A 25,572-nucleotide genomic window follows, 5' to 3' on the forward strand; every position below is an offset into this window, starting at 1 on the left:
TAAATATTTATTTTCTATATAAAAATAATATTTATCTTATTTGAAATAGTAAGGCCTAATTTTAAACAATTGGAATATAATTTTTGATATTTCAGAAACAATGGAATACAGAGGGATGTTAAAATAAAATTCAATGATAGCCCAAATTAATTATGCAGGAGTATATCTTAAGCAATGTAAAAAAAAGTCGGGCCAATTATATTTTGGCTCAGACTTAGACTCAGAAAAAATAAACTATATAAAGTTCCTGACAACTAACACAAAGAAACATTATATATCACCAATATTTAAACAGAATTTGTATTTTGAGTTTACCGTTATGCTATGGTTTTGTTTTTTTATTTTTATTTTTGATTATTCCATTTAAATATTTAAAAACACAAAAGGTCTTGCATGTATTGTCAAATCAGGGAATATATTTGATATTAATTTATTGAACAGTGACATGAATTGTGAGATATTTATTTAATAGAATCGTTCCTTCAATAATTTTTAGCTCTTGTTAAACAAACAGAAAAAATCAATAGACAGAAGATAGATGTCTTTTTAATTTTGATGTGAAGCATTGTTTTTATAAATTCGTCTACTTCATCTTTAACCTAAGGAAGCTAAATCTAGTATAAAACAAAAATTAAAGAATAAAAATGTACCTAAATAGTATAATTTTGTATTGGAGAGCTCTTAAGAGAATTTTAAAACAACCAATGTACTTATAATATTTTGTATGGAGCAAAACAATAGACAGCGATGTAGGTAATAATAATAAAAAATTATTAATTCTAATTCCATAATACATTTACACTTATACTCAATATGAGATTATAGACAAGTTATATTGACACAACCATAGAAAAAGTAAAATAAATTGCAAAAATCTACTAAAGCTAAGTGTGGATTTCAATGTTCAACTCTCTTTAGTTAGTTTAAAATACTTTTTTTAAACTATTAAATGTGGCGAAACGGCAGAAAATTTATTATCTAATGATATGAATATTTATATTGAAGTGTTAAAAATAACAGGAAAGTATTAATGTTAGAAATAGAAGGAAAAGTAAAAAAAGAGTTTATTGACAAGGTATAATTTATACAGTTATGGGATTACAAAAATAGATTTTTTTTTTCATATGTTTAAAAAAATGTTTTCTTTTTGAGAGAATTAGCATAAAATTAGAAGCAATTTGCATAATTTTGTTACACAAATTTCTTTAAAATTATTATTGATATACAGCTTTCTAATAGAATTGTTGTAAGTATGCATAGAAGAATGAAAATTTTTGTTTGATAAGTATCTTTATATCTACGCAGCAAAGAATTTAATCTGATTATGCATCTTATCAATGAGATATGTTTATGCATTATGTCCCTTTTTATACTTTATTTTGCACTAACAAAAATTCGACAAATTACTATATATCCTTTACTTTCTCAAGAACTTTACATTAAAAAAAGTTGGCCGATACGGAAGGTATAACCTAGACTATAAAAGTATTCGGTCCAAAAACAAACAAAACCCTTGGTTTTAAGCTTGAGGGCGTTCATAGAATGTATCTTGGGGATAATATTTGACAAATCTTTAATTACTTTGACAAATTGTTGTTTTTTTCATAGAAAATTTGACAAATTTATGAAACTTTAAACGTAATGTTTTTTAAATGTAAATTTGTCAAATATAATTTAATAAAAAAAAACACATAATTTTACAAGTGTGACAAATGACAAATATTATTTTATACAAATGATAAAATGTGATATTTACCTTTTTTTTACTTAAAGAAAAAAAATTGAAAAGTAGAAAAGTTAAAAAAAAAAATCAAAGAAAATTGTTAAATTTATTTAAACTTTTCTTGTAAAAAATTTAAAAATTTACTTTTTATCAACTTAATCACAGTGTCATTAAAAAAAAACATAAATTCTCGGGTTTAAAAAAAAAAAAATTAAAATCGACAAAAGAACATTTTAATTCTTTTTATTCGATAATTGCATATATTGTTAATAAATGTGCCTAAAATGGTTTTTAAACTTCAAAGAGTAATTGCAAAACTTGCTTTAGACTAATTGATTGCATAATGTATTTTATAGATATGCATAAATGTTAAGAAAAGCTGTGTTATAAACAGTTGTGTAAAAAAATTTAATACATACATAGAACATGTTATTACAATTATTTAATATTACTTTATTTAACGACTAATAAAATGAAATTGTATGAATGTTTTCAATTATTCTTATATTCAGAAAATAAATTTAATTTGTAGAAAAAAAAATTAATTCGTACGCTTTATGTATGTTTTTTTTTTGTTTTTTTTTTTTGCACAGATAGATTGATATTAGTATTATTTACATAAAGAGTAATGTTATTTGCAGTTTTATCTTTAAGAAAAAGAAACAGTAAGCCAAGTTAAAAGCAAGTAAAAGTGGGTCACAGTTTATCAAATACAATAATAAACCACTAAGTCACTTACAAATGAGGGGGTAAGTATTATAACCTATCCTATTTGAGGAGAGGAAAGGGGATGATTTTAAATCTTGCATACCTGACATGTATGCCAATAGGGTATACATGTAATATAGGGAATAAGGGATCAAAATTAGGAAAATAATAACCCTGTTTACTTTTTGGAAAAGGTTTAAAAAAGAGTAATTTGAGAAAAATAGTAAAATATTTATTTTGTTATACAAAAAAAGTCAAAAAATTCGCCCAGTATTTTATTCATTTTTTTTAAGTGAGGGAGAGTAACAAAAATGTTCCAATGGAAATTAAAAAAAATATCACAAAAGTCTTTATGACAGGAGAGGGGAATTACGCTAAGAAAAAAAGCATATTAATATCTTTAAATATTAATAATTACCTCTGTTAAAATAAAGAAGCTTTGTAACATAAAATATTTTTTGGTTGGAGGAGAGAATGAGACACTTTAGTAATTTTTTACTTTCAAAATTAAATTTGTAAAAGCATTTCACATTCCATTGAAGACAAATTTTAAATTATATACCCTCCTTTTTTTTAAGGGAAAGTTGTTGTGGTTTGAAATGCAAAGTACTAAGAATTAAATTTGCTACACATATTAAACCAAATATTTTTATAAATATACTTTTTTGAATTATATATTTCTGCATTTTTTTTTCATAATTTAGAATGGAAGAATCTCGGAAGTTATTTTTCGGGATCTAAATATATAAAATACAGTGACGTATTTCCCGTAAAAATGGCTTCTATGCTACTTTTCCCCAACATTCTTCAGATTTCAATGTCACATATTACATATTTAATACATATATTGTCATGTATCTAATGTATATATATTTGTGCAAAAATGTCACTAGCACCTATATTAAGTCAAGCGATAACACTATTAAAAATTTAGTATCAATTTGATAAAGTGTAGTTAAATAATATCATTTCAGAGTAATAAGGTGTTATTCAAGGGTAATGACGACATATTAGGATCAGATTTGCATTCTCAATACAAAGAATTAGCCAATAAATATTTTTTTGAAGTGGATACCTTTTTAAATTTACATTATCTAAATAGACTCTGAAAATATGGAATGTTTTATTCTTCCTCATGATGAAAATAAACTGTACATTAAATTTTGCAGGGTTTCTCAAACTTTTTGAAACTAAGTGCTCCTTAGCTTCCACATAAACTTATATCGCCTCTCCCCCAGAAATACATAAAACGTTTTCTTCCAAAATGAAAACAACTGACCCATTATTAATTAATTATTCAATAAAACCTGACATCCCCCCGTTTATTTAATAATTCACTACTAAGCGACCTCCGATTTTTATATTTATTCTGTATTAAACCTGATTTCTTATAAACTTGAAAATATTTGTACCTCAGTCCCACTCTTACTGTTTTTCCCTCGTCTTCCCTTTCTCTACGTTTAGGATGTACCTATATAAAAACTTATTTAAAAAAAAAGTACATTCGGTTGAAACTTATTAATAAGAAGACATATATCCCCATATTGATAATTTTAAGTTGGTTCCTTTGCTTGGGAAGAAGTAAAGAAACTGCAGTGAAGGTCTGGAATCTTGAAAAACAATTAAATATATCTTCACCTTGTTTGATGGAGGTCAGATATATTTATTTTGGTATTATGGTTTGATAGAACAATTTGAGCTTTAGACTTAGGTCAAAGACGTATTTTATTGAGAAGGTATAATTTGTACGTTATTTCATAATTAACTCTTTTTTTTTTTTTTTAAATGCTTATTTAAAGGAAGTTTAAATTTAATACACACATTATTTCCAAAGTGGTTAATTTTTTTTCATATTGCAGTAAAGTTTATATAAATGGCGTATAACCTTTTTTCAAATTCGATGTATTGGAGCTGAATTAAGTATAACAAGACATAAATATATATAATAATTTCATTTGTCCTTCTTTCGTTTTTAAAATAAATTTTGTATGTTTTTCACATCACTAAGATTAAAAATAAACTTAAAACCATTTAATGATCATTGTATCTAGTCACTACAGGTTAAAAAAAATTTACACCAGTGTCTTATTCTACGAGGAGCTTAATTGTCATTTTTAGATTGACAAAAGCAATGAAAATTTCAAGTGCTCGATAAAAAACATATAAGAAATCCTAATTGAAATATTTTTGTCGTAGTATGAAATAATTGCTAATCAAGTAACTTGCAAGGTAGTATAACTTAACGACTTCAGTAATATGTTGTAACATTAATAGTCAATCTTTATAAAAATTTTGTAGATTTCTTATAATTATTTTTAACTTGCAAATGATTATAGACTTTCTTTAGAGTTGCAAACAATTATTGAGTTTTCTAAGTATTGTAAATGCTTATTTAGAAAATAAAAAAACTTAAATAAACTTCACAACATGCATTTGTTTTCTTTACAGGTAAGAATTGCCACTTTTTTAATGTCTAACTTTTACTAGGTAAATAGGATCTTAATTTTTCATTAGTCACATCCGACTAAAAGTAATGCCATTGTACAAAAAACATCAAATTTCATTACATAATAACTCCGTTAGCATAAAGGAGTAGGATAACGAAAAGAAAATCAAGATACTTATTTGCAATAAAGCAAAGGTTGAATAATTTTGTGACCCATATATAAAAACATGAAATGCCCCAAATTATACTTTTTTCCTGAAGTCATGTTAGTTTTATAATATTTTTAGTTTCTAGTAGCTAACAATTAACAAATTAACCTTATTTTAAATTATAAATGCTTTATTTATATAATTTAAATGCCCTAATCAAATGAACATATTGATTGATTTAATACCTTAGTAAATGAACTGCACCATATCGTTAAAGAAATGCGACTAATGTTTGTTGAAGATAAATAACATTGCTAATACAATTTCTTGCGTTTTATGGTAGTGTCAGTTCTTATGTCGTTTCCCATGATAACGTTTTTATAAACCATTTGAAGCTGCCTTTAATGTCCAATATTCCTCAAAATTGAAATTTGCATTTTTAAGAATATATTTACCAACATTGTGCAGTTTCATCATTACACCCATATCAATTTAGGATGAGCTAAACACGAATTTTAAAAACATTTTCCCGTGGTAATTATGATAAACTATTAAGCTTCTATAAAAATCAATAACTCATTTGCTACTTCTTGCCTCAGTTCTTATTTAATATCTATAAATTTTAAGAAATTAATCAATTTTATTTGTACCTACAGCCTGTACCCAAATGCCTGGATGGCCTTTATTAGTTTTTTTACAATAGAATTTGTAGACGCTAGTTCATTATTTTTTTACAATACTTTTGAATTTCTGTTAAGAAATGTTTAAATGTAACTATTTCGTAGTGTTTGTTTCGCATATAATGTATTTTTAGAAATTAAAATACATACTACATAAGAAATTGATAGATTTGCTTTAGTTTCTACCTTACTATGTTATATTTAGTACTTAATTAATTGTACTTTGGTTTGATGATTAAAATAGTTTACATTTATATATTAAACTTTAAGTCTTTGATTTAATATATGTATTAGGATTAAAAAATAATATTTATCCCATTTGAATCTAATTGCAATTTCGATGAAATTGATGAAATGTCGAATATATAACAGATTGAATATAATTTGCAAAGCAAAAATAATGATCAAAATATAGATTATATCATTGGTTAGTTACGACCCAATTTCGTAAATGATCTATTATTGGTAGGAAATTTAAATTTCTATCAGAGAAAACTCCTAAAAGTATATTTTTAAATTCCCAAAAAATATCACATCGCTGTCTTAATCCTTTTTTGCAACGTTTCCTTCAAAAAATATTTCCATCTTAAAAGGTTCTCTTTACTAATGGGGCGAACTTTGTTCTCAGTAAGTCAATGTTGTCAGCCGCAGTGAGGCAGTAGTCATTTGAGAACGAGATGAGGAGAGTCACAGCATTGTTAAATCTCCCTCCAAAAGGTTTTTGTACAATTCTTGATCAATAACTTTCTTCATGCCTTCTCCTGGAGACTTCTCTATGCTTTTGTTGTTTTTCATCCTCCTACGGACGTCGTACACAGTGAATCTGAATACACCGATTGGTAAGCAGTCTCTGTTTGACTCATCTCTGCACAAAGGAATTCTGATATCTGAATTTGTTTGTCCTTTTCCGTGATAATCTTAGACTTGAGAAAAATGTACATGTTATAACCACTGTGGCTGATTTATCAACCAAACTTTTGAATTTCAAACTTCTTGAATATACGTCATAAAACACATTAAGAAAGAAACTTAACTTTTTTTCAAAATTGAAAATCCGTACCCTATATACATATGTACATATTTGGAGTTATTAAACTTCAGAACTCTAGAGAAAGAGTGAACATCAAACCTTTTGAATAAAACAATGCATTTTATTTCTTAATTTCCCCCTGATAAAGACAAAGTTGAATTTTTCAATATAAGGGGAAAAGGCCCTTTGTCTTAGTTGAGTCATAAAATCTATGATTTATTCGTTCTACAAATTAGTGTTGTTGTCAAGATAGCAATATTTTTTTAGTAGTTCCGTTATCAAAATTGACATCGGTATTGTGATATTTTTTTGACTGAAAATTTATGCAAAAAAAATGTTATATTTTTTTGCTATTATTCTTTATTTTTAAAGGAGACAAAGATAAAATACAAATTTTTTTCAGTTCTATGTATATATAAAATAATATTTTAAGTCCATTTCTTAGGGATAAAGTTAAGTCGGAAAGGATTTCAAAATATTTCCTCTATTTTTATGTAAACTCTCAATATTTGTTAAATGAGCTAAAAATCTTTTTACATTTCCATATATCCAATAATAAAACTTATCTATGATCATATTTCAAAAAGATAAATTTATTAATCTTTTCACTGCTTCAAAAATATGAATTGAAATTGTTTATAATAATCTTATTCATGGATATTGTGTTTTTGATAGTTTTTAGCTCGATAATTATAAATTTTCCTAAAATATTTGCTTTTCGGGAATACAACCTGCTTTTTTGAAATTATTTTATACAAACTCTATATAATTTCGTTTCCCCCCCCCCTTGAAAGTTATATCTAGAAGAAAAAATGATAAAATATACTCTTTAGTCAAATGAGTTGAAAAAAAAGAAGTTTTTATTTATTTCTCTAAATCGTATAAAATATCGGGTGATTAAAGAAAATGAACCCATTCTAAGAAAGTCTTATAATTGTATAATTTTTATAGCAATGATAAAAATCATAGTTTGTTGTAAAATGAAAACATACCATTTTATAATAAAAATAAGAGCATTCTAAAAAAACTAAATACTTTAAAAGTTATTAAAGATTTGTTGGTTGAAAAAATGTATTATGATATTTATTAAGCTATCAAGATTAATTGATAGGCCATGGGTTGAAAAGTCAAGGCCTTAACAAAGAAAACATGTTTTTTTCGCTCAAAATTGGCCTAAAAAAAGATTATCAATATTATTTTATCTGCTTTATGAAGGGGAGTCCCCATAATACTTTTTGAGCAATTGCATGGCTTTAATGGTATTTTTTTACCATCAAGAAGCAGTCAGAAAATAAAACAAAAATTATATTTATCTATTGTTTTATAAATAAAAAAAGGTGCGTGATACTTAGCACAATAACTCACTGCACAAACTAAAAAACAGAAATTTTGACAGCTGTCATTTCAAGGTCGGTACTAACTAAAAATGGAATTAATGAAAGAAATAGCGCCATCTATGGTTGAATCTTGAGATTTCCAGACAATCTGTTAGTACATATATGATATTGAATATTTACTTTGGTTGGTGACAAAAGCAAGTATTTTGTGCTGATTTCTTTTTTTTTTCATGTTGATAAAGATAAATACAATTAGGAACACAACAATTTTATCCAAGACCAAAGATTTATTTACGAGTGTTACCTACAAATATTATTTACACAAACAATGTTTGTATATCATTTTTTCTTAATTTTTTATATATGTCTAGCTTTGTGAAATAAAACTGTTTGTATAGGAAGTGGTTGGTTTTAAATTCAGAATCATTTGTAGTCAGATCCCATTGAAATATTGGACAATTCAATCAATGTCAATTTAAATATATGGTATTTAATTATGCCTTATCTCCATTAAACCTTTCATTTAAACTACTTTGGTGATAAATTATCTTTTAGAGTCTTGCCAAAAAAAAGTGTTTAAATTTATCTCCCAGTAGCTATCACCATGACTATAAAAAGTTTGTTTAACTATGTGTAAAAAGTAATAATTTATGACCCATTACCACTTATATGAAATTGAAACTTATTTTATACTAGCTGAAGAGCCCGGCATTGATAGGAGTTATTATACATCCATGAACATAAAAATTGTATTATACAAATGATTATTTCCAAACAAATCCTTTGATGTTACTCTCCGTTTCATTGATACTTTCATTCATTTAGTACTTATTAAATTGCAATTGTTTAAGAAAAAAAAAACCTGGTAAAGGTATTATAATTTGGTATAAACTTTGCGTAAAGTACATCCTATTTTCTTTAAAAAAAGAGTTCAACTAAACATCTATAAGATTTCATTCATTTTATACACTGCTCCCTCTATATTAAACGCCTTAGTTTTTTTATACTTTATGTATGTGATTTACATTATGGAAACATATATACAGTGTACCCTGTGGCTATCTTACATATGTATAGACAAGCTTTGCTTTATTAACATGTTAATACTTTCTGAGTATTTTTCCAGCGCTACGATAATTTGTAAAATACGTTGCAGAAATTCACTAACAAATCATTTCGAAATTTCTTCTCTCAACATTTAGTATAACAAGTAATTTGATACAGTATTATTAAATTCATGGATTTAATAAAGCGAATACATTAATTTAAAGATCAAATACACATTTTACATAATCTACCACATAAATAATATAATTTTAACTTTTGTTTAGTCAAATGTGCATAATATTTCAAAAGGATCTATTCAGAATGAATAGATATATTGTAATTTGATGAATAGTTAATATGTTGATTATGGAAACAATATTTAGCTTAACAAATCCTTCTTAATGGGAGTATATATTATTAATTATAAGATGAGTTTCAAAAACCCTACTACATTTAATGACGTTTAGCAATAGGCCATAATGTATTAACTTAAAGATAAAAAATATTTCATAAATATTTAGTAGATATAAAATTAATATCTAAATTGGCTACGTAATAAATATTATTCTGCTTCATTTGGTATTAAAAGAGATTCCCCTAGCAATTGTTATGTGTTATATTTACAAAATAAAGTTTAATAAATAATAAAAGCACTATCATCTTGCAGATTAACAACATACAAAGAGATGTAAATTACATGAATATACAGTAGAATGCTCGCTATTTAGTAAAGTTGACCAAATTCAAAATGATTATTGATCACAAAATGTGTTTCAATATTGGTAAAGACTTACTTAAATAAATTTTCTGAGCCTTCAAAACTCTTTACCCAGCAGTCTTTTAAAATGAGAAAAAAAATCTTTTTAAATATATGGGCTATGAAGAGAAAAAAAATATCTTATAATTTTTTTAAATAGTCCTTAGTATGTAGTCAGTTTTGTGAGTTAAAATTTATGAAGTAATTATAGACGGGACACAAAAATAAATACATATATAATATTGACTTTTCAATTTTTTTAGTAATTTTAGAATATATTTTTTCAGGAATAAATTTTCTTTGTTATTTTTTTCTGATTATAACAAATTTTATTCAACACTTCTTTTCTATATTAAACTTACTAAGTGGCATAATTACTTAATACTCAGAAAATTAATTCAAGAAATCAGACTTTTGAAGTTTAGATTCCAAAATTCATCTTGAATTATGTGTAACAATTCAATTTTTATGTTTTTTCTCTGGATCATATGTTTTATGGGATTCCTTTGTTCTTGATGATACATATTCTTCAACCTTTTGAGAATGAGACCGAATATCTGATACAGTTAAATTTGCACCTTGTGGACATTGTAATAACTGATTATTTGCTGTATCAAATGGTTAGACAAGGTTGAGTTTTGTAATTTTCATGATTGGTCTTTAAGTTAATGTAATATAAGTAAATAGTTGGACGAAAATTTAGAAATTCTTTTGTAGGAAATAATAGTCCTTTTTGTCTTTTTTTGCGACCTTCTAAGATAAAGTCAACTTCTTTTTTCTTGTCTTAAGGTTTGAATCGAACCAAGTACATTTAAGGAGATCTACTGGATGCGCAAAGAAGGAATTTGTCTCAAATAAGGCTGATTGTACAATTTTTAATTCAGAGTTGAGATACTAGTTTATTTGATTTGTTGAGAAGAAAAAATGTTTTGATCCATATTTGATACGAAGGATCACTTTATATGGAGTAATGTAGATCATAGACATTTAAAATAATTATAAAATGTATTTTGAGGTTCATTGATAGATTTTTTGATTGACTGTATAATCTTTACATGGTAAAGCACTGGTAATGCAGATTGCATTCTTCACTGTTCAAAAAAAAATTTCATGTACATAATGTGGCCCGTTTGTACAATCTGATAAATCTGGAGAAAATACTGCTTATGTGTGGTCAAACTTTTATGTAAATATATATCTATGTCTGAAAAGTTTGAAATTTGAAGGCCTATCTTACTTGTAAAAGATTTTGGCCCTGTTGTTTTTGTATTATAGTATTCATTTTTTTTTTGAAAGTCAGTTCGTTCATGTGATGTAAACAAATAATTGATTGCAACAGTATTTCCGATTTTTATTCAATTTGTCTTATTATTCCAACTTGATCTACACTATCACTTCCAATAGATCTGAGGGAATTGACACTGCCAGATTTAGCAATGATGGCATTTAATTAATTCGCAATGTGTAGTTTTTTCCTCCTATTAGAGTGAAATGATCAATGTATATAGATTTTTGTTCTAAAATCATAGTAATAAGTTCTTCCAAGATTATACATTTTTTCGAGAAATGGAGATAAAAATGTTGTTCTATCTTTACATCCATTTTATTTTTGTGTTTGTCGAGTCACTAAGTAACAATATTTTCTGCTTGATTAAATACATTTGTTGTGGGGAGCAAATTTTCCTACCTACAAAATTTGAGATCTTTGACTAAGGTATTGCACTTGCAACTCTCACAGACAATACTCAAGAGTACTTGACTTGATTATGAGAAGTTGTAATTTTTTTTAAATTAGTATTGTTTCTTTTCGTAAGAGGAATCATCAGCAATTTTATCAATGGTTTCATCATCAGAATTTTCAAAGTTTTGACATTTTGGAGTATCTTTCTTTTCTTTCTCCAATATTTTGCAAAAAATATGCATGTATATGTCCATTTATATTTTAAATACTAAAAAAGTATACAGAATTTTAATAACTTTATATAATTTGTTGTAATAAGAAAAAAGTAAAAAATAAGTTTTAATCTTGACAAAATATATTATTCCACTAATATTTTTTGTGTGCCATAAAAAACAATAATCTTCCATTCGGTCAAAGTTCCAATGTACCGGAAGTACTTCAAAATGAGATTAGATTAAAATAAAGAATTTCTTATTACCAAAATGACCTATGAAAAGAAAAAAATATTTTACAATTTTATTTGCTTTATGAATTTGAAATTACAAAATGAATTATGTAAAGAAATTGTAGAATATTAATTTACATTTAAAATTGATTGAACATTCTTGTATGATCATAAAAGATAGAGAGTTATTTTGAGGATTTGTGTTGGGAGTTATATATGTAAGCGCCTGGTGAACTTGAAGTAGAATTGAGTAATTCTTTCCAATGTCCTATTTTTTTCCTTTCCTCCCTTGTCACTACTGAATTTAGCTGATATAATAAATGTCATGACAGCTAAGTTGCTCTTCTCCAACGCATTCTTCAAATTCTTAGGGCTACCATGTTGATTTTCGATTTCTTTTTTTAAAATATCCATAATACGCTAAATTTTTATAACTAATCATAATAATCTTGGAAGGATATAAAAAACTTATCATTTCTTATAATTTTAATTTTTATAAATCAAAATCCCTCATACCAATAAGTAATAATGGGTTTTTCAATAGGGACGCTTATATTTTACGTTGATAGGTTTCAAAAACGACGTCATATTTGTTATTGTTTCTTTGACAGCTGTGCTCAGAAATAATTTTAATTTCTTCATGGAGAAGCACACACTCGAGCAATACTTGCAAATGATTAAAAATTTGTTTGGTGAAAAAATTTGAGTCCACATACACGCTACATAATGTTCCTGTACCGGTGAGACACAAAAATGCATGAGGTGTAAAAAATAATGCTGCCGTAAGTGCATCAATTCAAGATAACCCAAATTTGTCTCTTACGCGCTGTTGTCAATCGTTGGGCATCTCTGTGACATCGTTTTGGCGAATTTTGCGAAAAGATCTTAGCCTACACCCGTATAAGATCAAGTTGACACAAGAACTGAAGCTGCTTGACCACTTGAAACGTCGGGAATTCGGAAAATGGGCTGAAGGAACATTCGAAAATGATCCTGATTTTCAACGTATAATCATCTTCAGCGATGAGGCACATTTTTGGCTCAATGGCTTTGTTAACCAGCAAAATATACGCTATAGGGCCGGAAAAAACTCACACGTGATTCATGAGGCCCCATTACATCCCCAAAAAATTACTGTTTGGTGTGAACTGTATGCTGGCGGTGTCATTGGGCCGTACTTTTTCGTCGACGATGACAATCGCCACGTTACTGTGAATGGAAATTGTTACTGCACCATGATAATCGATTTTTTTTTTTTGCCTTGAATTAGAAGATATGGACTTGGACGATATGTGGTTTCAACAAGACGGTACCACTTCACACACAGCAAATGTTACGATCGATTTATTGAAGAGTAAATTTGGTGAGCGTCTTATCTCCAGAAATGGACCAGTCAATTGGCCGTCTCGCTCCTGCGATTTAACGCCTCTAGACTATTTCTTTGAGGTCACGTGAAAGCCCTGGTCTACACCAATAATCGGTCGACGTTAAAAGAGCTCAGAACAAATATTCAACGTGAAATTGCTGCAGTTTCAGCCAATATATGCGGAAAAGTAGTCGAAAATTGTGTTCAAGTGGTGGTCATTCAAACGACATCGAATTTTATTCATAAATTAACTTGAATGTATTTTAACGGCAAGTAAAGACATCGTCGATATCTCAAACTGTTTTCGTTTTATTTATTTTTTTAAATATGGGCGCTGTTAATGAAAAACCCTTTTCCACATTTTTCATCATGTATTTAAATGTTTCTTCAGTATTGTTATAATAAATATACACCTTATGTGTCATAAACTAAATATGTTTTATGTATACATGCACATTTGTGGTTGCAAAGAAACAAAAACAAATGAAACATTCATCAATTGTTTGCAGTTCTACAAAATTGCAATATTAATTATTTATTTATGTGTTTACATATATTTGTTTCCTTGCTTTTCGTTCTTAATTCTTTTTTGAGGAAAAATCTTTTCTTTTTTTTTCAAATGTACAACTCAATAGTTACTACACAGCTCTTTAGCACGTTCCTGAACACGTTATCAACTGATCCACATCACTCCATTTTCAAGTTTTTATATTACCGGGACAATCAAGTTGTAAATCAATTAAGCAATTACTCCAATTAAATTTTTAGTACAAGGAAATATTAACCGTACTTTGATGTTGGACAGATTTTATAAATATACTTCAACTATAAAAGTTGGAACAGCTGAGTTTTAAGGAACAACAAGTGCTTCTACATATCAATGACGGAGAATAACACTGATGATTAGGTGGGGTGTTTTATGCGTTTATCCTTGCTCTACTTGGAGAAGACTTGAAGATTGACATCGTGGCAATTCCAGCCATGTTCTCTACTGCACATTGAAGGGTACTTTTGTTTATTCCCTTCCTTTCACTGATGCTTGTAAATAACTTACAAAAACGTAATGACTCTCCTCCAATCAATTTTCAAATTCCCATGGTTACAACTTTAGAGATATCATTGTCCCTATTTAATACACGTATATAGTATATTATATTACGTCATCATTATGGATGATGGTTATCTTGAAATACCCATAAACAACAAAATACTTTAATAATAATATAAACCCATATAGTCAACAACTATTTTTTTAAAAGCTATTATATTTTTTGTATGAAATTCCTTCATTTTTTTAAAGTAACTATAATAATAACTAAGATAACTAAATAGTAACTAAGTAATAGAATCATCTTCAATGTTGATTTTTTTACAATTCGACCTTAACTGATTAATTATACACCAATTTCGACAGATGTTTCAGATAAATTCTGATACGAACGTAATAAAATACACAATTTAGAATCACACATGACGTCATCAATACTTAATCTACAAAATTGATAGATACTGAATTTTAAATCAGATTATTATAATACAAACCTTTGTATGAGACCAGTCGAGACCAAGGCAATTCAAGAAAACACAATGCTAGTTACTAATTGTTTAAAAAAATTATTCCTTCATCTTAAGTTTATGATGCAATCTGCGATGTCCATAGAATGGGATTAATATAGAAATTATAATTCAAGGCTAGTTCTACTAGACTATTTTACATGATTAATTATGAGTATTTTCTACACACAAAATAACTTGTATTCCAATACCTTTTTTTATAACTAATTAATGCCTACAAATGGCATTAATACGTCTTACACTTCATTAATTGCAAGTTACCTATTTCATAAATAGACGATTTATGTTCGAAACATGTCAACTACTAATTGGTCCTAAGCATGTTTTCAAACTTTAGTACTTAAGTATAACACTTGTGATTATTTATTAAATTTAAATTTACGTATTTAATTTCTATTAAAATATGTAAAAGATTTTGTTTAAGTAAAAACTTTTACTAGTATAAGCAAATTGTACAAGTTTCAATTCTTTCGTCTTAAAATATATTACTAAAAACAACTTTTAGCATTCTAATTACCAACTATTAACTGATGCTATTATCGTATTTTGATGTGTTAAAACTTAACTGTTAATATGTATTTATTAATAACATAACTATGGGTCTTTGACCATTATAATGTACCACAGAATACTTATATATTTAGTTAATTGTTTTAAATCGCCAAAAATTACAGTATTAATTTACGAAAGACTGTTGGAATATTCAATTATTGACATACCCTCAATCCAAGTATTGTGAATCTTTCATTTGAAATTGGTTATCTGGTTTTTGGTTGTAACTTGTAGAAAATCAAAACTGGTAGACAATAAACATATACACAACATATCAAACCATTGAGAAATGTCATCGTTGTACAGTAGAACTTCGATTCTATGGAGTCCTCAAAAATTATCATCCTCAATAATCTAATAAATATTTCTGAATTTGTCGAACTAAAGGAATTTTGTTCAAGCGTTGATTACTAAAACTGTAAGAAATATGAGTTCTGAGATTGGAAAACTAAAATTAATCAAAAAATGAGTTGATAACCTTGATAGGGTGTAGAAAGAAATTAACCCTTTAAGACCCACAAAGAATTATTGATCTTTTTAATCTTATTAGAACTATTTTTTTAAATAACTTCCATAGGTTTGCCAGAATTTGATGGGACACTGGTGTCTTTCTGGGTGTGAACAATAACTTTTATTATTTATATACAAGATACTAAAGTTACGCTATGGAGTCGAATTCTATGTATTTATTAATTATTTCGATATACTTGATATTTATAATTCAAACAAGTATTGATTCTACCTTTGACAATTGATTATTATTGATATAATAAATGCTTCACATGTGAAATGTAATGAAGCAATTTTTATCTTTTTCCAAACATAAGGGTAGATTAAAAGCCATACAAACGACCAAAGTTCGATTTCCTATATCTGTTGCTTGCACAGTGAGGACATCTTTTTCTTTTTGTTCAAACTCCTGAATATGTCCACTATTATTGTCCAATTTAACAAATACATTTTTTCTTTTCATTGGTCTGGACAATTGGGTTGTCCTCTTTTGTTTAATATTTAATAACACTCTTGTCAATTATAACTTTGAGTTCAAGAAGCGAAAATTTATTTGAATATTTAATGTGGTAAGAGATATAGCTATTTAAGCAAACTATATTTAGAATATCAAATATGTATACTTCGTCTAAAATGCTATCAATTTGGTTCCTAATAGTGCTGTTAAAAAGGTTAAATTATCTGATTGTTTGGCTTTTGTTCCATCTATGAACAACTCTACATTCAAAAATAAAATATTTATAAAAATAGTTACATGTAGATGTATTACTTGCTTATCAGTCTACTAATGAAGAGTATTTTATTATGAATACTCTAAAAGGACAACACCATAATAACATCCCAAACAAATTTTAAAATGTAATAAAAAGAGAAGAAAATTACCTTTCAACCACAGAGGGACACCAGTGTCCCGACAACTTTAAACTGCCATAACATTTGCATTTATGATGAAAACATAACAAAATTTTGATCAATTACTACTGATAATATACAAATATTAAACAATCAATAAAAAGTTTAAATTATCCATATATAAAAAAAGCACATGATAAGTAGAATGTCATCTTATGGAATTTCAAAAAATGACACAGTTTGAAGACTTATATAGGATGAATAAAAAGTTCTATAATAAAAAGTTTTTTATAAATTTTAGAGATCTACTATTACTCTTTCCGGTAATTCAAAAATATCATAAATATAATGAAAAATAATGCGAGGACTAATGAATGAAAATACGGGACACCAGTGTCCTGTGGATGCGAAAGGGTTAACACAAATCCCATACTTAGTTAGTAAATGCTTAGACAGGAGTTACTTCAATAGCAATCCAAGGCTATATCCCCATTCTATCAAGGACTCACACATTATCCAATTCCCAAATAATAATCATCTTATCTCTCTGTTTATCATGAGTGTAAATACATTATATTTAAATGTTCTTTCTTCAAAAGTTAAATAGTAATGATAACTGCTTTTGAAAATAATAAAAACTGTTTAGGTAAGAACTTAAAAATTTATTGTGCTTGTCTTGTCAGTTGGCGAGTGATTCAATTGAGATTAATCAAAAATGTCTTTTTCTTTTCCTACTGCTTTTATATTCAAAAGCTGTGGTAGCTTCTTCCCAGTGCACACACATATTTGCACTGATTAAAGACAAACACAAAGGATCAATCTATATTTCTATGACACTGCCTACAATATTGTAATTTGTATTAGAAATTTGTCATACTTTTCAGTTATCTTATTGTTTTGACATTATTTAGTTTGCAATTTTTAGAAAATCCCTCTTATTTGACAACTTTATGGTTCACTGGTTTTGAATTGAACTAGCTAAGGAATTGTTGGTGTACCTGTTTCCAAAAATAACAGTTCTTAGACCCTTTGAAGGAAAAAATATTATTTGCAATACTATGTAATAATAAATCCCACTCAAATTACTCTGATTTTATATAATATAATGTTTAATTTCTTATCACAAATTTGCAATGATTAAGTATTAAAAAAAATAAAAGATTTCATTATGAAGATATTTTAACAGTTCCCATAAATCGCCAATAAAACTTTCCTAAAAAAAATCATGATAATGCCCAATAAATAACAACATTATCTCTCTGGCACATTATAAACAGTGTTTCTTGTTGTCAGCTGTCAATGCTTGAATTTCTTTGATGACTATTTTTAAATTTGCCTTTTGCATGAAATTGTGCTCCTTGTGCAGAATAAGTTTTTTGTCCAATAATAACACATCTTTTGAGTAATGTTGTTAGAAACTATAACTCATTAATTAACACTTATTCATTCCAAAATGACATGGTATTGCAGCATATATCATTATCATTAAAATATTTGCTATTTTTTCGGCAATGTGGCTTTTCGACAAAGTAACTTTAGAATAAAAGTCGGGAATTTCCCTTGCACGAAAAATTACAATATGTCACCCAAAAATAGTTCAAAACAGGTATTAACATCACTCATCTTTTAAGGAAATATAATAGGGTAATTCTAAGGTAATGTATTATAAATCTTTGTGGCTAAAAGTTGCCTTCATAAAGAATATATGTAGGTAATATATACATCAATCATATTTGACATGCTGTATTGCAAACTTATGAAGACCACACTAATACTTTGAAAACGTCATCCATTCCGCTATAAATAACAACGATTTGATAGGATTAAACTACAAATGTATAATGTTGCTTAAATTTATGTATTATTACAAAAAAAAAAAAAAAAAATGATGAATTATATTATTTAGATATAAAACCATCTTAGTTCTATTCCTTAAACCTTATTTACATTTTCCCATTTGTCGCTAAAATATGAAATAAATGTATGTTCATTGTAGGTACCGTAGAGCAGAATTTTTTTTTCCAATTTTTCGAATTTCGATTATGATAAGTGGAGAAAAGTTGTGATACGGTATGATAAATTACCTATGCAAAATTAAATTGTCCTACAATGTCATCTTTAGGTCGTATATCTCGATCAGTTTACGAAAAAAGACAAAAAAAATTACCTAGTACATATATAGATGCAAAAAATATATATTTACTTGACTTGCATAAATAATTTTGATAGACATTTTTTAAAACTATAATAAATGTAAAAAAGTTTTCATATAGTTATCCTATGGAAAAAAAGAAAAATTTGGTAATCTGCGTAGAGTGTGCATCATTTTTTTTTTAATTTTCAGAAAGAAAAGATAATTTTGTTTTGTTATTTTCTCTTTTAGCTCTATTAGCGTAGCTTTTTATAAAAAAAAACTTTTATTTTCATTGGTTATAACAGGATTCGGAAAACTATTACACGCTTGCAACTGCTGGTACACGTTAGCATATTCTCTGGCACGTACAAATTATAACACATTCCTGTTGTTTGCGTGTGTTTTTTACCATTATTGTTTATAGTGGTACACTCATTAATGAGAAAATTTGAAGTTGGCACTCCATGTCTCAGCGGTTGCCTAACCCTGGGATAAAACAATGTCTACCATATAACATTTAAACTAAATAATGATAAATGCTGTATTTTAATTTTTTGGTGGAATAAACACCTTTTGTCTCCTTTCAAACAGTGAATTCGATGTTTTACCTTAAGAATAATGAAATATACATCGATTTCTTAATAACAATTGACATCTTTTCTGAATTATACTTATTCAAATTCGAAAAATGTTGAAAAACAAATCACCTTATTGTGCATATTTCAAAAATTGCGACTAAGAATGGGAAAAACATACATGTATAAGTAAATATCATATAAAATTGTATCGAACAATTTTTGTAAAAAGAAGATATATTTATGAGGGTCATTTATTTTATGTAACAATGGTTTTATCTATTCCATTATTGTAGTTCCAATCTTTTATTTCTATCTAGAAAAAAAGTATTGATAATTATATTTCACATACACTAATGAACTAGCCTTATTGCCGGTACACATACATTTTCAATGTTATTTGAAATAATCACTTTGGAACAGTTTTTCAAACCCTAAACTAACTTATTTAATGGAAAAAAGTGTAAAAAGGAGTTCCAGTTCCTGATTATAGACATTTTTGTTATCTCAGGATCAAGTTTGACCTCTTGATCTAAGTGAAGACGATCTTCAAAGTTTTTCTAATCGTTTCAGGACATTGTAAATCATAAAGCGGTATATTTCTTGTTGTTTGATCATATCAGGAGTACTCTTGTCGGCGTGGAGAAAAGTTGGAACCTGTTACTCTTTTACTATCATCTTTTTTTTTTAAATTTGGTACAAATATGTTAAAATTCTTTGATTTGTGGGTAAATATACCTTGTTTTTTGTTTTAAAAAGTTATAGAAAATATTTGAGTCCTTAAAAAATAGAATTGACTAGGTGTTAAGAGACTTTGTAAACACTTGTACTTATTAGGTTTGGGATGTGGTAAAAAAAAACATATATCCTAGAAGTGTTGCTAAATAATAACGCCACTTGGTATATGAATTTGGTAATACTTTTTTAATTTGTTGTATAATGATTAAAAAAGAGTATAAGGATAACTTTTGAGTTTGAAAGTATTTACCTTATAAAAGGACTCCATACCAACAAATTTCAAAAATAAATGTTCTTTGAAGAATTATTTTAAATTTTTCACATTCCTATATTCGATATTGTTTGCACTACGAACTTATTTTTTAAGGTATTTATCTTAAAATATATAACAAAAGAAATACAACATAAAAAATATAAATATAAATAAACGTTGTAGTTTAAAAGATAAAGAATTTTTTAGTTACAAAAGTTCATAACATGTCTATACAAAAAATAAACATTCAAAAAAAAGCTCATCACTTAAAAATGCATTCTTCTTAAACTTTATGTGTACATTAGATTAATAAAAAAATACCAACAATAAAGAAAAACATAAAATGCCCCAAACAGTCATAAATCTCAAAATTGACACGTAGTATTTCCATATTTTAATGCCTATTGAAGACCCCGACAATGCAATAACAAAATTAATATAAACATTCCATTTTTAAATTTAATTCAAATTAAAAAAAATAAAGTCATTTAATTAAAAAAGAATTAACACTTTTTCCCCTACCACAGGACTACTACCCTTTTTTATATGCTACAACAGGGGTTCATATTGAGAAGGCTAACAAAGGTCTTGAGAGAGCATCTTCTTCCTTGGAGACAACACTACTTACAGAATAAGGTATGACATATTATTTAACAGGCTCATCTCCATTAGAGATGGTGCTTGATTATAATTTGAATAACTTATTATTTTTTATATACTTGAAAAATGTTTCAATGATCCTTACCATCTTAAAAAATCAAAATTAAACAAAAAATACTTTAAAATACTTGATCGATTTGCCAAGATTATATAGAAAAACACAATACAATTATATTTTAAAACAGCTTTTGTGATCTATTATGAAAAAATAACTTTGACTTGGGTGACAAAAAAGTTTAAATGTCAAATATGTATGCCTATTAAAATAATTATATATGTCTTCTGTATCAATCATAATGGCGCATATTAATGATTTTTGTCGTAGCTTTCGTCTAAGATTATATTTGCATACATTCAATATAAAAAAAAGATAAATTCTTATTGTTATTAGATGGATAGAAATAGGGTTATAACCCCTATACATATATGTATAAATACATAGTATGCTTTAATTATGTATGCAGTCAATTTAATTAAAATAAACAATGTGTCTGGTCGTTAAATTGTTCTCCATGTATATAACTTTATTTTCTCTTTTTGTACACAAGTCCATTCTTTGTTTTTGTTTGACTGATGTAACTATTACTAATTGTATCTGCAATAGACTGTGTCAAAAATTAAATAATTCAAATAAAACAATAGGACGAAAACGATTTCTGGTTCATTATGCTAACACTATAATGAATATATTTGTCCAAACTATATATATATATATGCAATTATTTGAAAGACAAATAAATTCCCTGTAAAAATTGTAGCTTTGTTCAAAGAAATTGTAAGAAGTTTAGTTAATTTTTAAATACCAAATACAATCATTTTCTCTTCTCTAATGATTACTATTCATTATTTATCAAGTGCAATATTTTTCTATAAAATTTAAAAAAATAATTAATATTATTCTCACGTACACAAAGTGATTATTTTAAAACCTTACTACTAATACAACTAATCTATTCCTTCTTGGAAACATAATCTTTTTTTACAATTAAATGCATTGCAATATTATTTTCATAAAAAGCAACAGGTGTAAAAATAAAGGATAATCTTTGGATTCTCAGACAACTTGACCTAATTTCTCTTAAAAAGGGATTAAATAATGAGGAAATAACCTTTACAGCCTGATAATGCTTTAAAAAATAGTAATTTCTCAAATATTTAATTAGTTTTTTTAGTTAAGTATTCTCCTTGAAAAAATCTAAGGTATGAACCAGATTGAAACAACGGAATATCGTAAATTTTCTATCATTGTCAAAATTTATTCATTAGATTTTTGAATAATCAGTCGAGCTCGAATACTTTAAAAAGCAGTTAAATATTGGCATTCCTCTTATCTTTGTATTAGAGAAAATAAAGATCCAAAAAGTGTTTATTTTAATTCCTCACAATCCTATATAACTATTTATGGTAAAATACATATTAGCTATAAAGCATATCAAAGCGTTATTAACATTAAGTCAGATATTGTAGTAATGTGCTGTCGATGCACAAATGAAATCCTCACAAGGTAAATAAAGATTTAAATTAAACAAATGAGGATCTCATATAGTTTTCTGAGGCGTATCCGTATGAAATCCCAATAATAATACTTTTTTTTAAATTCCATGCTTTGATTCTAAGAATTATTTAAGAGCTTTGATTTGGTTTTAAAAATACTTGTTGTATAATATGTGCTATCCATATATGACAATTAATTCTAGTTGTCTGCATATATGTTATACAGGTTGCAATATTATTTTTTTGGTTTCTGTTGCTCTGGATAGGCGGCAATCCCGTCTTTGGTTAGTGAACTTACAGTTATAACGCATTTAATGAACTAAGTTAAAATCAACCCCTAAAATAAAACGAAACGAAACTTTATCAATTCAGTACAACAATTATTGCAAATTCGTCATTTAAATTTTGTATTACTACTCCATCAATTTGCAACCATCATTATTAATTAAAATGGTAATTATACTTGTGAATTTTTTTTAAATTATATTTTAATTATTGGAATCTGACTTTTAGCCCTCCATTTTCATAAGGTTGTGTGTATCTTATAAATAATTTTTTACAGTTGTTTGATTATTTTTGTGCACCTCATTCCTCACATTCAAAAATGGAAGAATCTAAGAAATCAAAAGGAAAAACAAACAAACAATTTTATTTTTTATAACAGGTAATCATGGTTACAAAACTTCAATTCAAAATTACTAAGTATGCAAATAAATCCCAATCCAAATAAATAAAGAATTTTATTTCATCGGATTCAATGTTTTAGGAGAACAATAAAAAGGATTTGTGATTAGTTGTGGATTTAAGAGGATATGTAAGTAACTTATTATTGAATTATTTGAAATATCAAATTATATTTTCCTAGATCAAAATATCATTAATTTATAAAGATTGGAATACTCTTTTTTCGTTTAAACTTCCGTTGGTTAACTAAGATATTAAGATTGAGGACTCAAAAATTAGAAAATTTTAAAATCCTATTTCACTTTTACATATTTTTAAAGCAATTTTTGAAGTAAAAGTTGGCAATTCAACCGTTTTCTAGACATGTTATTCATATATCCATCTCCATTCTGAATGATGGCTTCAATAAAGTGACGAACAGAATCACAGCTGGCTTTGATGAAGTCTGAGGACAATTTTTTCCACTTCTTGGAGATCACGGCCTTAAGGGATCATCCTTTGGATGATAAGTCTTGTTCAAGTCTTGTTCGATTTACCCTCGAAAACGTATTAAACAAAAAGTCTAGGGGGGTTCATATGAGTTGAGGGCGAAAGCCAGAAATCTACCTTGGAGAAGGCAGCTATGTTCTCCCTGCAGAGATGCTGCACCTTCTTGGACGCTAGTTGTAACTGAAGAACGTGCTCTTCAACCATAGTAAGACATGGTAACTGGGGACCTTGTAGTAGACGCTTGTTATTGACTTCTTCGTTGACCTTGAAGAAGTAGGGAGCCATCTTGCTGCCGTTGGATACCAATATCCCATGACCTGAGCTGGGTATTTGGTCCTAAATGTTCCCTCGACCCAAACTTTTGATTCAGCCAAGAACTGATCATTTCTCTGTTCAGAACAGCGTCCACTGTGAAGATCGACATTTGCATAGAGGAGATCGCACACCCTTTGCCGTTTAGTTGTTCCATCCAACTTACAGTCCAGACACGGTACCAAGGGACTAATGACTGCTGCAATTTATTGCCATTACGCTTGAGAGTACAAATTTGGCCTCCATAAAGGCCTGTGAAATTTGTTGTCCCATTTTTTACGAAAAGGGAGAAGGGCATTATGAAGTTGGATTCTCTTTTGCAACAAGTTATCGGACAGAACAGGGTATATTTGCTTAGATCAGATTATTGTAACACCTCTTATTTTCAATTCAAATAAAGCGAAAAATAAGAAATTTGTTTTTCTCCTACCTATTATTATAAATATTTATGATAATATTCTAATCCTACATAGTACTTTCTTCGATGATGTAATTTAATATTACTTTCTATTATTTTATGAAAATGAAGCTACACATTTGTATTTTGATATGATATTATAAGTGTTTATCTTGTAATTAAATATTTATACAAGGGATCAACAAATAATGGGATTCCTGTCCTTTTGGCAACAGAAAATAAGTATAGAATAACATAATACTTTGTTTATTTATAAAAAGTATCAATTATGAAATAGTTATCGAGGTATCACTGTGCGAGGCAAACATCAGTAGCTACAATTTTTTTAATAGTGTAGCTAGTTTTCATAAAATACACGCAATCTCATTAAAAACTAATGTGTACTAACTTGTTTCCAAAAAAATCGTTTAAAATAATTAATATATCATTGAAATATTTGTAAAAAATAAACATTTAATAGTTTAATTATAAAAATAACAAATTATATCATGTTTTAAACCCGTGTTGTTAAGATTACTTTTATATAAGGATTTATTTTTCTTAATGAGGCCAAATGGATTAAATAGTTGAGAAAGAGTAACAATATATAGATATAAATAAGATTATATTTTTGCTTAACAGTTTATCTTGCAATACAATATGTTACATTATATTTTTAATGTTTATTTCTACCCAGTTCAGTAAAAAGGATGTTCACTAAAAGATGGTTAACATCTCAAGAATCACTCAAATTGTCAAAAGAAAAAATTGAAGCATCTAGCAGACTATAAAAGTGTACACAAAATATATTTATGAAAGACTGCCAATAAACTACCATAAAACTAATGACAGTGTCATTGTATTAACGGGTTTTGAATACCACTTAATGATGTCTATTAAGTTTTATAACGGGAAGAAAAAATGACTTTAGATGGTATTAAAATATATAAATATTTTTTTAAAGCAATCAATTTAATG

The 25,572-nt window shown here is 27.2% G+C and overlaps 1 protein-coding gene across 3 annotated transcripts in view; it reads left to right on the top strand.

Moving 5' to 3' along the window:
- The window catches only part of LOC121114098 (uncharacterized), a 436,583-nt gene that overhangs the window by 10,549 nt on the left and 400,462 nt on the right, over positions 1-25,572 (top strand). Inside the window, exon 2 of one of the 3 annotated variants that reach the window (XM_071887047.1) lies at positions 21,086-21,194. The exons of the other annotated variants lie outside the window; for them this stretch is intronic. The gene's annotated coding sequence lies outside the window, so the exon portion shown is untranslated. The remainder of the gene's footprint in view (positions 1-21,085; positions 21,195-25,572) is intronic. 3 annotated transcript variants of the gene reach the window in all.

Source organism: Lepeophtheirus salmonis, chromosome 3 (genome assembly GCF_016086655.4).
Source record: "Lepeophtheirus salmonis chromosome 3, UVic_Lsal_1.4, whole genome shotgun sequence".
In the NCBI taxonomy this organism is placed as follows: Eukaryota; Metazoa; Arthropoda; class Copepoda; order Siphonostomatoida; family Caligidae; genus Lepeophtheirus; species Lepeophtheirus salmonis.